The sequence below is a fragment of the Eleutherodactylus coqui genome, chromosome 12, assembly GCF_035609145.1.
Source record: "Eleutherodactylus coqui strain aEleCoq1 chromosome 12, aEleCoq1.hap1, whole genome shotgun sequence".
NCBI classification, from domain to species: Eukaryota; Metazoa; Chordata; class Amphibia; order Anura; family Eleutherodactylidae; genus Eleutherodactylus; species Eleutherodactylus coqui.
Genome location: NC_089848.1, coordinates 21,040,561 through 21,052,630, shown reverse-complemented (window position 1 = coordinate 21,052,630; position 12,070 = coordinate 21,040,561).

The window sequence follows — 12,070 nt, the reverse complement described above, 5'->3', positions numbered from 1 at the left end:
GTCCTCTTGTTACCGTCGAGGTCCTGGGTGTAAACAGATCGCGGGAGAGATCCATGTGTTGTCCCCTCATGTACTTATACATGGTTATTTGGTCGCCTCTTAACCTTCTTTTTTCTAGAGTAAATAGTCCCAATTTGGATAGCCTCTCTGGGTATTCCAGTCCCGTCATTCCATGTATTAGTTTAGTCGCTCTTCTTTGAACCCCCTCAAGCACTGTGACATCTTTCCTGAGCACCGGTGTCCAGAATTGTACGCAGTATTCCATGTGAGGTCTGACAAGTGCCTTATATAGTGGGAGGATGATGTTCTCGTCCTTCGCCCCTATTCCTCTTTTGATGCACCCCAAGACTTTATTTGCCTTTGCAGCGGCTGACTGGCATTGGTTACTCCAGTTTAGTCTATTATCCACTAATACCCCCAGATCCTTTTCCATATCACTTTTCCCTAGTGGTACCCCATTAAGTGAATATTCGTGACATCCGTTCCTCTTGCCCATGTGCATAGTCTTACATTTTTCAACATTGAACTTCATTTGCCATTTTTCTGCCCAAGCCCCCAGCTTATCCAGGTCCGTTTGTAGCCACATATTGTCCTCCGTTGCATTAATTACATTGTATAATTTTGTGTCATCTGCAAATATTGATATTTTGCTGTGCAGCCCCTCTATCAAGTCATTAATAAATATGTTGAACAGAGTGGGGCCTAATACTGAACCCTGTGGCACCCCGCTAGCGACTGTGGTCCAATCAGAGTACGAACCATTTATTACCACCCTCTGCTTTCTATCGTTGAGCCAATTTTTTACCCACTTACACACGTTTTCGCCCAGTCCGAGCTGCCTCATTTTGTATATTAGCCTATTATGTGGCACGGTGTCAAAGGCTTTAGAGAAGTCCAGATATACAAGATCAATAGATTCTCCCTGGTCCAGCTTAGAGCTTACTTCATCGTAGAAACTGATCAGATTTGTCTGACATGAGCGACCCTTCATGAATCCATGCTGGTGAGGAGTTATTCCCTTAATCTCCTTGAGGTACTCATTGATGGCGTCTCTCAGAATCCCCTCGAAAATTTTTCCCGTTACTGAAGTGAGACTTACTGGCCTGTAGTTACCAGGCTCACTTTTACTCCCTTTTTTGTAGATTGGTACCACGTTGGCAATGCGCCAGTCCAATGGTACTACTCCAGTCTTGATAGTGTCTAGAAATATAAGGTATAGCGGCCTAGCTATCTCGTCACTTAGTTCCTTTAGTATCCTTGGGTGTAATCCATCTGGGCCCGGTGATTTATCAATTTTAGTTTTCTTTAGACGCTTCCGCACCTCCTCCTGCGTTAGGTATGTGATATTTTGTGAGGGGTTTGTTTTATTCCTCTGCTCCTCGTGTGGCATTTCCTTTTCTTTGGTGAACACACTTGAGAAGAAACTGTTTATTAGATTTGCTTTCCCTTCGTCATCATCAATGATTTCTCCTGCATTGTTTTTTAAAGGGCCAGTGCTCTCCCTGCAAATCCTTTTGCTGTTTATGTAGTTGAAAAATAGCTTCGGGTTGTTTCTGCTCTCTTTTGCGATCCGTCTTTCCGCTTCCTCTTTGGCAGTTTTAATCGTATCTTTGCATATTTTGTTTTTTTCCCTGTATGATTTTAGCGCTTCTTCGCTGCCTTGTTGCTTTAGTAGTTTGAACGCTTTCTTCTTTTCGTTTATTGCCCCTCGTACCGTCTTGTCGAGCCACATTGGTTTCCTTTTAGCTGAGTTACTTTTATTTCTGAAGGGAATGAACTGCTCACATGAGGCGATTAGGATCCTTTTGAACTCTTCCCATTTTTCCTCCGTACTGATATTTTTGAGGATGTTGTCCCAATTAATGTTACCGATAGTAGTTCTAAGCTCATCAAATTTTGCTTTACTAAAGTTTAGTTTCTTTGTTACTCCTTGATAAGGCATCCTATTGATTGACAGCTGGAAGTTGATTATATTGTGGTCGCTGTTCCCCAAGTGCCCCTCAACCTGCACCCCCTTTATACGTTCCGGTTTGTTAGTTAGCACTAGGTCCAGAATGGCTTTCCCTCTTGTTGGTTCCTGCACAAGTTGGTTCAGGTAATTGTCTTTAATTACTGTCCAGCTTCGACACCCAGTAGTTGTAGGGGGCAGAGGCGTCACGGAGGACGGTCGTGCGATCGGATACGTACTCCCTCACCATCCTTTTACAGTGCTCCCGCCAACTCAGCCTTGACTGGGGAGCGGTGACACAGTCTTGCTGGGGGGCCATAAAGCTGTCAAAGGCCTTGGTGAGTGTTCCCCTGCCTGTGCTGTACATGCTGCCTGATCTCCGCGCCTCCCCTGCTACCTGGCCCTCGGAACTGCGCCTTCGGCCACTAGCGCTGTCGGATGGGAATTTTACAATCAGTTTGTCCGCCAGGGTCCTGTGGTATAGCATCACTCTCGAACCCCTTTCCTCTTCGGGTATGAGTGGAAAGGTTCTCCTTATACCGTGGGTCGAGCAGTGTGTACACCCAGTAATCCGTAGTGGCCAGAATGCGTGTAACGCGAGGGTCACGAGAAAGGCATCCTAACATGAAGTCAGCCATGTGTGCCAGGGTACCTGTACGCAACACATGGCTGTCCTCACTCGGAAGATCACTTTCAGGATCCTCCTCCTCAGGCCATACACGCTGAAAGGATGACAGGCAAGCAGCATGGGTACCCTCAGCAGTGGGCCAAGCTGTCAATTCCCCCTCCTCCTCCTCCTCCTCCTCCTCAACGCGCTGAGATATAGACAGGAGGGTGCTCTGACTATCCAGCGACATACTGTCTTCCCCCGTCTCTGTTTCCGAGCGCAAAGCGTCTGCCTTTATGCTTTGCAGGGAACTTCTCAAGAGGCATAGCAGAGGAATGGTGACGCTGGAGTTGGTATTCCACTATAGCTCTACGCTGCTCATAGAGCCTGGCCAACATGTGGAGCGTAGAGTTCCACTGTGTGGGCACGTCGCACAGGAGTCGGTGCACTGGCAGATGAAACCGATGTTGCAGGGTGCGCAGGGTGGCAGCGTCCGTGTGGGATTTGCGGAAATGTGCGCAGAGCCGGCGCACCTTTCCGAGCAGGTCTGACAAGCGTGGGTAGCTTTTCAGAAAGCGCTGAACCACCAAATTAAAGACGTGGGCCAGGCATGGCACGTGCGTGAGGCTGCCGAGCTGCAGAGCCGCCACCAGGTTACGGCCAATGTCACACACGACCATGCTAGGTTGGAGGCTCAGCGGCACAAGCCAGCGGTCGGTCTGCTCTGTCAGACCCTGCAGCAGTTCGTGGGCCGTGTGCCTCTTATCTCCTAAGCTGAGTAGTTTCAGCACGGCCTGCTGACGCTTGCCCACCGCTGTGCTGCCACGCCGCGCTACACCGACTGCTGGCGACGTGCTGCTGCTGACACATCTTGATTGCGAGACAGAGGTTGCGGAGGAGGAGGAGGAGGGTGGTTTAGTGGAGGAAGCATACACCGCCGCAGATACCACCACCGAGCTGGGGCCCGCACTTCTGGGGGTGGGTAGGACGTGAGCGGTCCCAGGCTCTGACTCTGTTCCAGCCTCCACTAAATTCACTCAATGTGCCGTCAGGGAGATATAGTGGCCCTGCCCGCCTGTGCTTGTCCACATGTCTGTTGTTAAGTGGACCTTGGCAGTAACCGCGTTGGTGAGGGCGCGTACAATGTTGCGGGAGACGTGGTCGTGCAGGGCTGGGACGGCACATCGGGAAAAGTAGTGGCGACTGGGAACTGAGTAGCGCGGGGCCGCCGCCGCCATCATACTTTTGAAAGCCTCCGTTTCCACAACCCTATACGGTAGCATCTCCAGGCTGATAAATTTGGCTATGTGCACGTTTAACGCTTGAGCATGCGGGTGCGTGGCGACGTACTTGCGCTTGCGCTCCAAGACTTGCGCTAGCGACGGCTGGACGGTGCGCTGACAGACATTGGTGGATGGGGCAGAGGACAGCGGAGGTGAGGGTGTGGGTGCAGGCCAGGAGACGGTAGTGCCTGTGTCCTGAGAGGGTGGTTGGATCTCAGTGGCAGGTTGGGGCACAGGGGGAGAGGCAGTGGTGCAAACCGGAGGCGGTGAACGGCCTTCGTCCCACCTTGTGGGGTGCTTGGCCATCATATGTCTGCGCATGCTGGTGGTGGTGAGGCTGGTGGTGGTGGCTCCCCGGCTGATCTTGGCGCGACAAAGGTTGCACACCACTGTTCGTCGGTCGTCTGCACTCTCAGTGAAAAACTGCCAGACCTTTGAGCACCTCGGCCTCTGCAGGGTGGCATGGCGCGAGGGGGCACTTTGGGAAACAGTTGGTGGATTATTCGGTCTGGCCCTGCCTCTACCCTTGGCCACCGCACTGCCTCTTGCAACCTGCCCTGCTGCTGCCCTTGCCTCCCCCTCTGAAGACCTGTCCTCAGTAGGCGTAGCAAACCAGGTGGGGTCAGTCACCTCATCGTCCTGCTGCTCTTCCTCCGAATCCTCTGTGCGCTCCTCCCTCGGACTTACTGCCCTTACTACTACCTCACTGATAGACAACTGTGTCTCATCGTCGTCGTCCTCCTCACCCACTGAAAGGTCTTGAGACAGTTGCCGGAAGTCCCCAGCCTCATCCCCCGGACCCCGGGAACTTTCCAAAGGTTGGGCATCGGTCACGACAAACTCCTCCAGTGGGAGAGGATTCGGAACCCTTGCTGCCCATTCTGGGCAGGGGCCCGGGAACAGTTCCTGGGAGTCTGCCTGCTCCTCAGAATGTGTCATTGTAATGGAGTGAGGAGGCTGGGAGGAAGGAGGAGCAGCAGCCAGAGGATTCAGAGTTGCAGCAGTGGACGGCGCAGAACTCTGGGTGTTCGATAGATTGCTGGATGCACTTTCTGCCATCCACGACAGGACCTGCTCACACTGCTCATTTTCTAATAAAGGTCTACCGCGTGGACCCATTAATTGTGAAATGAATGTGGGGACGCCAGAAACGTGCCTCTCTCCTAATCCCGCAGCAGTCAGCTGCGATACACCTGGATCAGGAGCTCGGCCTGTGCCCACACCCTGACTTGGGCCTCCGCGTCCTCGCCCGCGTCCACGTCCTCTAGGCCTACCCCTACCCCTCAGCATGGTGTATTACCAGTAGTGCAGAAACAGAACGCTGTAATTAAATGTGCCGCTTATTGGCCTGTGGTTGGAGGCTGGCTTCGCTTACGGAACGCCAGGAAATAATTTTGCGCAAGCCTGCTGTAACACTTAGCTGGCTGCGTATGAATTAGGAGGCCAACTACACCCAGCACAGACCCAGTACACTGAGGACAGTCACAGGCAGCCCAAATAGATTTTTTTTCCCAAATGTTTTTGGAAAGGCCCACTGCCTATATTCAATAAATATATGTCTTCTGTCCCAGCCTCACCACTACTGGCCCTGGAGTATGTAAAATAACTGCAGACTGTTGCACTGTGGACAGGAATACAGCGGTGATGTAACAGCCAACACAGAGCCAGGAAATAATTTTGCGCAAGCCTGCTGTAACACTTAGCTGGCTGAGTATGAATTAGGAGGACAACTACACCCAGCACAGACCCAGTACACTGAGGACAGTCACAGCAGCCCAAATAGATTTTTTTTTCCCAAATGTTTTTGGAAAGGCCCACTGCCTATATTCAATAAATATATGTCTTCTGTCCCTGCCTCACCACCACTACTGGCCCTGGAGTATGTATAATTACTGCAGGGCGCAATGCTCTGCACGGCCGATATACAAAAAAAAAAAATGTGCAACACTGCAAAAAGCAGCCTCCATAGTACTGCGCACGGTTAGATGTGGCCCTAAGAAGGACCGTTGGGGTTCTTGAAGCCTAAAATACTCCTAACACTCTCCCTATAGCAGCTCCGGCACCAACAGCACTTTCCCTCCTCTATGTCAGAATAAATCTGTGGCGAGCCGCGGGAGGGGCCGATTTTTATACTTGGGTGACACCTGATCTCGCCAGCCACTCACTGCAGGGGGGTGCTATAGGGCTTGAACGTCGCAGGGGGGAAGCTGTAATGCCTTCCCTGTCTTTCTAATGGTCAGAAAAGCGCGCTAACGTCTCAGAGATGAAAGTGAAAGTAACTCGAACATCGCGTGGTACTCGTCACGAGTAACGAGCATCTCGAACACGCTAATACTCGAACGAGTATCAAGCTCGGACGAGTACGTTCGCTCATCTCTATCAGCCACCATAAGCACCTAGTCATGCCCTTTGGACTGTAATGCACCTGCTGTGTTTTAAGAATTTATTAATTACATTTTCCACAATCTGCTGTATACCTGTGTATTTGTCTCCATGGACATTTCGATATTCTCTCCTGATCTGACTACACATCGCAAGTGAGTGATACTGTCCTTCAGTGTCTCTTGGAGAAATACATTTTTGAACAGACCTGCCCTTCCTTGTATACATCATCTCTGATGGATCTTTTTGAGCTGTTCTACCATCTGCCACAGGCTTGGGTCTTCTTTGCCTTCTTTAACCTGCAACAAAGTCCTCTCAGTTGGGCATGATATGACGATGGGCTGCAATTTCTGCAAAGAACTTTGGATGTTCATCTAACAATTCTGCGAAACAAACCCGAAATTGGAGATACAGAGATACATAGCTCTCTCCTGTGGCCAAAATGTACAAAAAAACTGAGAAAATCCATACAAATAAGATAATTTATTAACTTTCATAGAAACATAAAGTAGTTGGTTTCATCATGTTCTATGGATACTATGATTATGTAAAATAATTTCTAATATTCAGCAGTATATGTTACAATGTATATGTTTAAACTAGTCTTATGAATAGGGATGAGTGAGCACCCAATTGCTTGGGTCCTCGTTATTAGAGTCGAGCTTTTCGTAAAATTCGAGAGCTCTACTCAAGTAACAAACCCCATTGACTACAATGGGAGACTTGAGCATTTTTGTCCCTTTATTACAATTGTATCAGCATACAATCATATTGTTTTTAAACAAAGCAGTCTAACCTTTTCTTGAGATAGTGGTAATATATATACAATATAATTCATATCAAATATTTTAAAATAGAGAGAAAAAAAGATGATGAGCAGCCTATCATCTGCTGAAATTGCATTCCTCATCATAGTGTTGGCATATGTTAACTCCTGATGCATCTCCAGCAGTCTGTCAAATGTGCCAACGTTGAGTCTGCAAAAAGATATAAACTTCTGCGGATAACTTAGGAACCTAAAAAGAAATATTATTAGAGTAATTAATAAAAACAAATGTGTTTATACACATGCTTACCTACCTTCTCAAATCAATATAGAGGCTCATAAAGTGACTCTTTGCTCTTCTCCAAAAGAAGAGGGTGCACCCAATACCTTTTACTTCTCATTTGCTCCTGTGCGAAAGAAGGCAATATTTTAATCACACATGTATATGCAGTTAGCGAAGTTGGAAACTAAGAAAATAAAACATTTATTACAGAGGCAGGACTACAACCTTGTAAACATTGTTACCTGTCTCAGACATTACACAGTTTCCCCAAAAATAAGACCTACCCTGAAAATAACCCCTACCCTGATTTTTGGGGATTTTCAGGGATGCTGGAAATATAAGCCCTTCCCTGAAAATAAGCCCTAGCTGCATTAAAAAAAAAGAAATACATTACTTAGGAGGCTTGGTCTTGGTCCTCACGCTTCAATCCAGAGCTGCAGCGTGCTTCTTGCAGTCCTTGAGCCACCCACAGAAGATCACTTCCCGGTTACAGGATTCAGAAATCCCACCTCCAGGAAGTGATGGGTGTGATTGGTTTGGTTTGCATTGATTGGCTGAGCAGCGCTAGATGAACCAATGTGATGGCTCTGATTGGTTCATCGAGTGCTGCCAATCAATGCAGCGCTCGAGAACCAATCATAGCCATCACGTTTTGGAGGTGCGATTTATGAATTAGCCAATCAATCCCATGGTTCAGCCAATTCATAAATCCTACCTCCACAACGCGATGGCTATGATTGGCTGAGCAGCGGTTGAGAACCAACCACAGCCATCACTTCCTGAAGGTGCCCACAGAGCCCACGGTGCACCATGGGAGAAGACCCGCGGTGCATCGTGGGTGAAGATCCCGGCGGCCATCTTGGTGAAGGAAGAAGAAGGAAGAAGGAAGACGTCGCAGAGCGGGGATTCGGGTAAGTAATAAAAATTTTTTTTTTTTAACACATCCTTTGGGGTTGTCCTGCGCCGAACAGGGGGCCTATGCAAAAAAAAATAAACCCCGTTTCGGTGCGAGACAACCCCTTTAAAATATCCATCATCGTCAGCTATCAAATCCCTGTTACTGAGTAAATCTGACGTGGTTCTTCTAGAAAATGTATTATTTAAGTACATAGAAAAAAAAGTTGCTCACACAATTAAAGCCAGAGGGGGTCGATCTCATACAAAAAACAATTAATATTTTAAAATATAGCAACTAGCCTGGGAAATTACTCTGCACTGGAATCTGGTAATATAATATTCTACATAACTGAAGCAAACCTCCCCACATGGGACGGCATCGTCAGTCTTAATGATGAATTAGCTATGCCTCAGGATATTTGTAGAACTGCATGGGCTTCCTAATCATGAGAAGTAGATGAATCCACAATAATAGGTAACCCCACAGTTGGAAGAAATATAAAAGAGGTTTAGAAATATATAAGTCTCCAAGGAGGAATGGCTGCTTTTCTTTCTCATTAACTGCTTGCCAAATAGTAGGGTAGGCATCATGGTTCCCAAGAGCAGGATATGTTAATATTACGCATGGGGATTCTCAGGAAGTAGTCCAGAAATAATAGAATTGTAATACTTATTTACCTGTTGTCCTAAATGAATTAGGATAACTGACTGATATAACCTTATTATGTTTAGGCTAAAAGAATTAGTGAATTAAAGGAATATTCTGGTATTCCAGTTTCAGCAAGCAAATGTTATTATTTGTATAATTAAAAGTTATACAATTTTTAATATGATATGAATTCAAACACTTCATTTAGGAATCCCCAAAGTGTTTCACCTTGCAAATGTGATTTTCATCTAGCCAATATAAAGGGCAAGATTTATATAATCTACCCTGTTTCACTGAAAATAAGACATAGCATGATTTTCCAGAATTCTTGAGGATGCAAAATGATTTTTCAGGCTTTTTGAGGATGCTTGAAATATAAGCCCTACTCCAAAATTAAGCCCTGCTAACAGTTAATTTAAAAAGTCAATTTAAATAGTGTCCAGGCAGCTATACATGTAAAAAGGTTAAACCTTTTTGAACAAAAATTAATATAAGACACTGTCTTATTTTCGGGGAAACCCGTAAGTAGAAAGAAAATGTGGAGTAGTAACCCACGTCAACCAATCTGATTGCACTTACCAAGGGTGACTCTGTTTAGTGGGCGGCACTTAAATGAGAGCAAAATATTTTCATAGTAGCCCAATGTCAGCTGCATTCTCCAGTGATAGGAAATACAGTTGAAGAGGACAATACATAGAATCCTCAGTCACCTCTGTAATATCAGTGCCGTGGTGCCTCTGTTACTTCCCTGGCAGAACTCAGTGACCCGGGATGCTGCCGTCTTCCCTGCATGCTGACACAGTAAAATCCATGGAACATTTCCAAACCTTTTATGGCAGTTTTTGGTGTTAAAAAGTTACACATTTTAGTGCAAGTGGCTACTTGCGCCATCTCTGGCACTTTTTTTGTGGGAGGGGCTTGATGGGAGGAGGCGGGCCATGTCAGACTGACAGATTATCTATAATTATGCCAGAAACTGTTTTAAATTATACCAGAAATGTACGGCTGTTTGGACCTGGTGTTCTGAAAAGACACTTGGATGTGCTTCATACATAAAAAGGCATACGCCATGTCCACCCAAACTGCCCAAGAACTGTAAAGACTGCTGCATAATAGAGGTGAGGACAGAGTTTCGGTGCTTAAAAGAGTGAAGGATGGGTAGCTCCTGTTGGCAGTGGTGTACAAAAATCGGCATATAAACTCCAGTTGCCTGCCATGGTCCTCTTCTCAGCACGCTCGCTGGTGGTTCGCTAAGTATGTATTGTGTGTGTAAAATTGTGTTTATTTGTGTACAGTATGTGAAATGTGTGCATGCATGATAATGCATCTATGTACTAAGCTGTATCTATGTAGCAAGCTCAGTTCAAATACTGTATCTATGCAAGGTACAACACACTGATAAACATGACAGCTGCTGTCTCCTCCGTCCCTCCGCATCTCCTCCTTGGATATGTAGAAGAAAGTGAAGAGTGGAGAGCCAGGGCGCGCTGACACAGGGCAGCAATTAAAAAGTTAGTTAATCAGTAAGGAATATTAAAATAGAAAAGAAGAAGCGATTAAAAGAAATTGATCTTATCAAACATTAGTTTCAATAGTTTTGTCCAGACATTTAGAAATAAAGTGCAGAGTTTGTATGAAAGACTTCTTTGTGCAGAAAGACTCTCTTTATTTCAATCTTTGAAATCTATTGAGACAAAGGAATAACATTTGCTCAATAGAAGTAATTCTTAATTTGCTAGAATCTGAATTATGTGTGATTGTAAAGTGTCTGGATAAACTATGGAGCATAAATGTATTAGTAATATTTGATCTATGTTTGTTCTGATGGATCAGAAGAGGTTGGAGCATCTGTTCTACCTACTGGAAGTTGCATGGATAGTGTAATACATCCATTCTATCATTTTGCTACAAAACTCGGCATACAGTTATATCTCAGGCCGATATGCAAATGATTTGAGTTGTGGCGTGATTAGATAAACAGTCTTGTGACATGAGGCCCTAAAAGGTGTTCTACCCTTAGCCCATAAAAAAGACTCTCAGAGGTTACTTGTGTGTAGTGACCTCTTTTTCCAATTATGTAGAGATTGTTGACCACTAGATATGCCCTCTATGATGCAATCGAAGAGATTTCACCCAGTTAACAGCTTTTGAGAGGCTGGATGGTTGTTTTGACGATTTGCCCACTACCTGAACTTTCTGAACAGGCTGTTAGGAGGTGTTGGGACCAATGGATGCATAAGGGCATGGCATACAAGGCAACTGGGCTCAAGACAGCTTCGACAAACCACTAGTAAAAAGGATCATCTGGCCAACAAGCACAAGCAGCTCCAACTGTTTTGTCGTCTGCCATCCAGAGAAAGATGGCACCATTATTACAGGCCTCTGTGTCTGTTGGAACAATTTCTAGGCGCTTGGCTGAAGAACATTAAGTCTCACAACAGCCAGTTGTCAGATTTATCATCAACAGAACATGTATGGGACCATCTGGAACGCTAAGATCAACAGCCCATGAGTTTGCACAATTTAGAGGCTCAGTTACAGCAAATGTAGAACAATTTGCAGCAAGATACCTTATGGAAACTGTATGCGTTCATGTGTACCTGTATGGCATCTGCTATCTACGGTGGTGGCTCAATAGAGTACTAGAAGCTCCTTTCAAGTGTTCAGTTTCCCGCAATAAATTCCCCTTTTGCTCTGATATTGTAACCACTTACTTATAGCAACGTTACAATCACATGGAGAAAGTTTCATTCGATTCCAACAATTGCTTCTAGGTGCTGGATTTTTTTGATAGTGATTTCATATTCCATAATTAGATTCACAAGTGAAGAACGACTTAATAGTGAATTGATTCTAAATAATCAGGGAGCAAAAACTTTGTTCGATGAATGATTGAATTTGTTTAAAAGCACAAGCAGGGATTCTTCCCACATCTGACTGAATCTATTATTGAAGGGAGCATGCTAATAGGTTTGGTGGCTGGAGTGTTACCTAACCGGCTAGGCACCAGTAAATTCCTCAGGGTAATGAATCTTCTAAATGTGACTACAAGGGCTTTTCGAACATTATCTTTCAAGAGCGAATCAGATTGTGATACAAGCCAATGTTAAGCTGAAATATGTTTTACAGATCTGTACCCAGAAATAAAAGTGGTGATAAAATTATGTGTTTATGTCCAAAAGTCCTTAACTGATGGTTTCATTTGTAAACACTCTTTTTGGGCTAAGTTTGTAGCTCTCTGTAGGGCATTGTCAA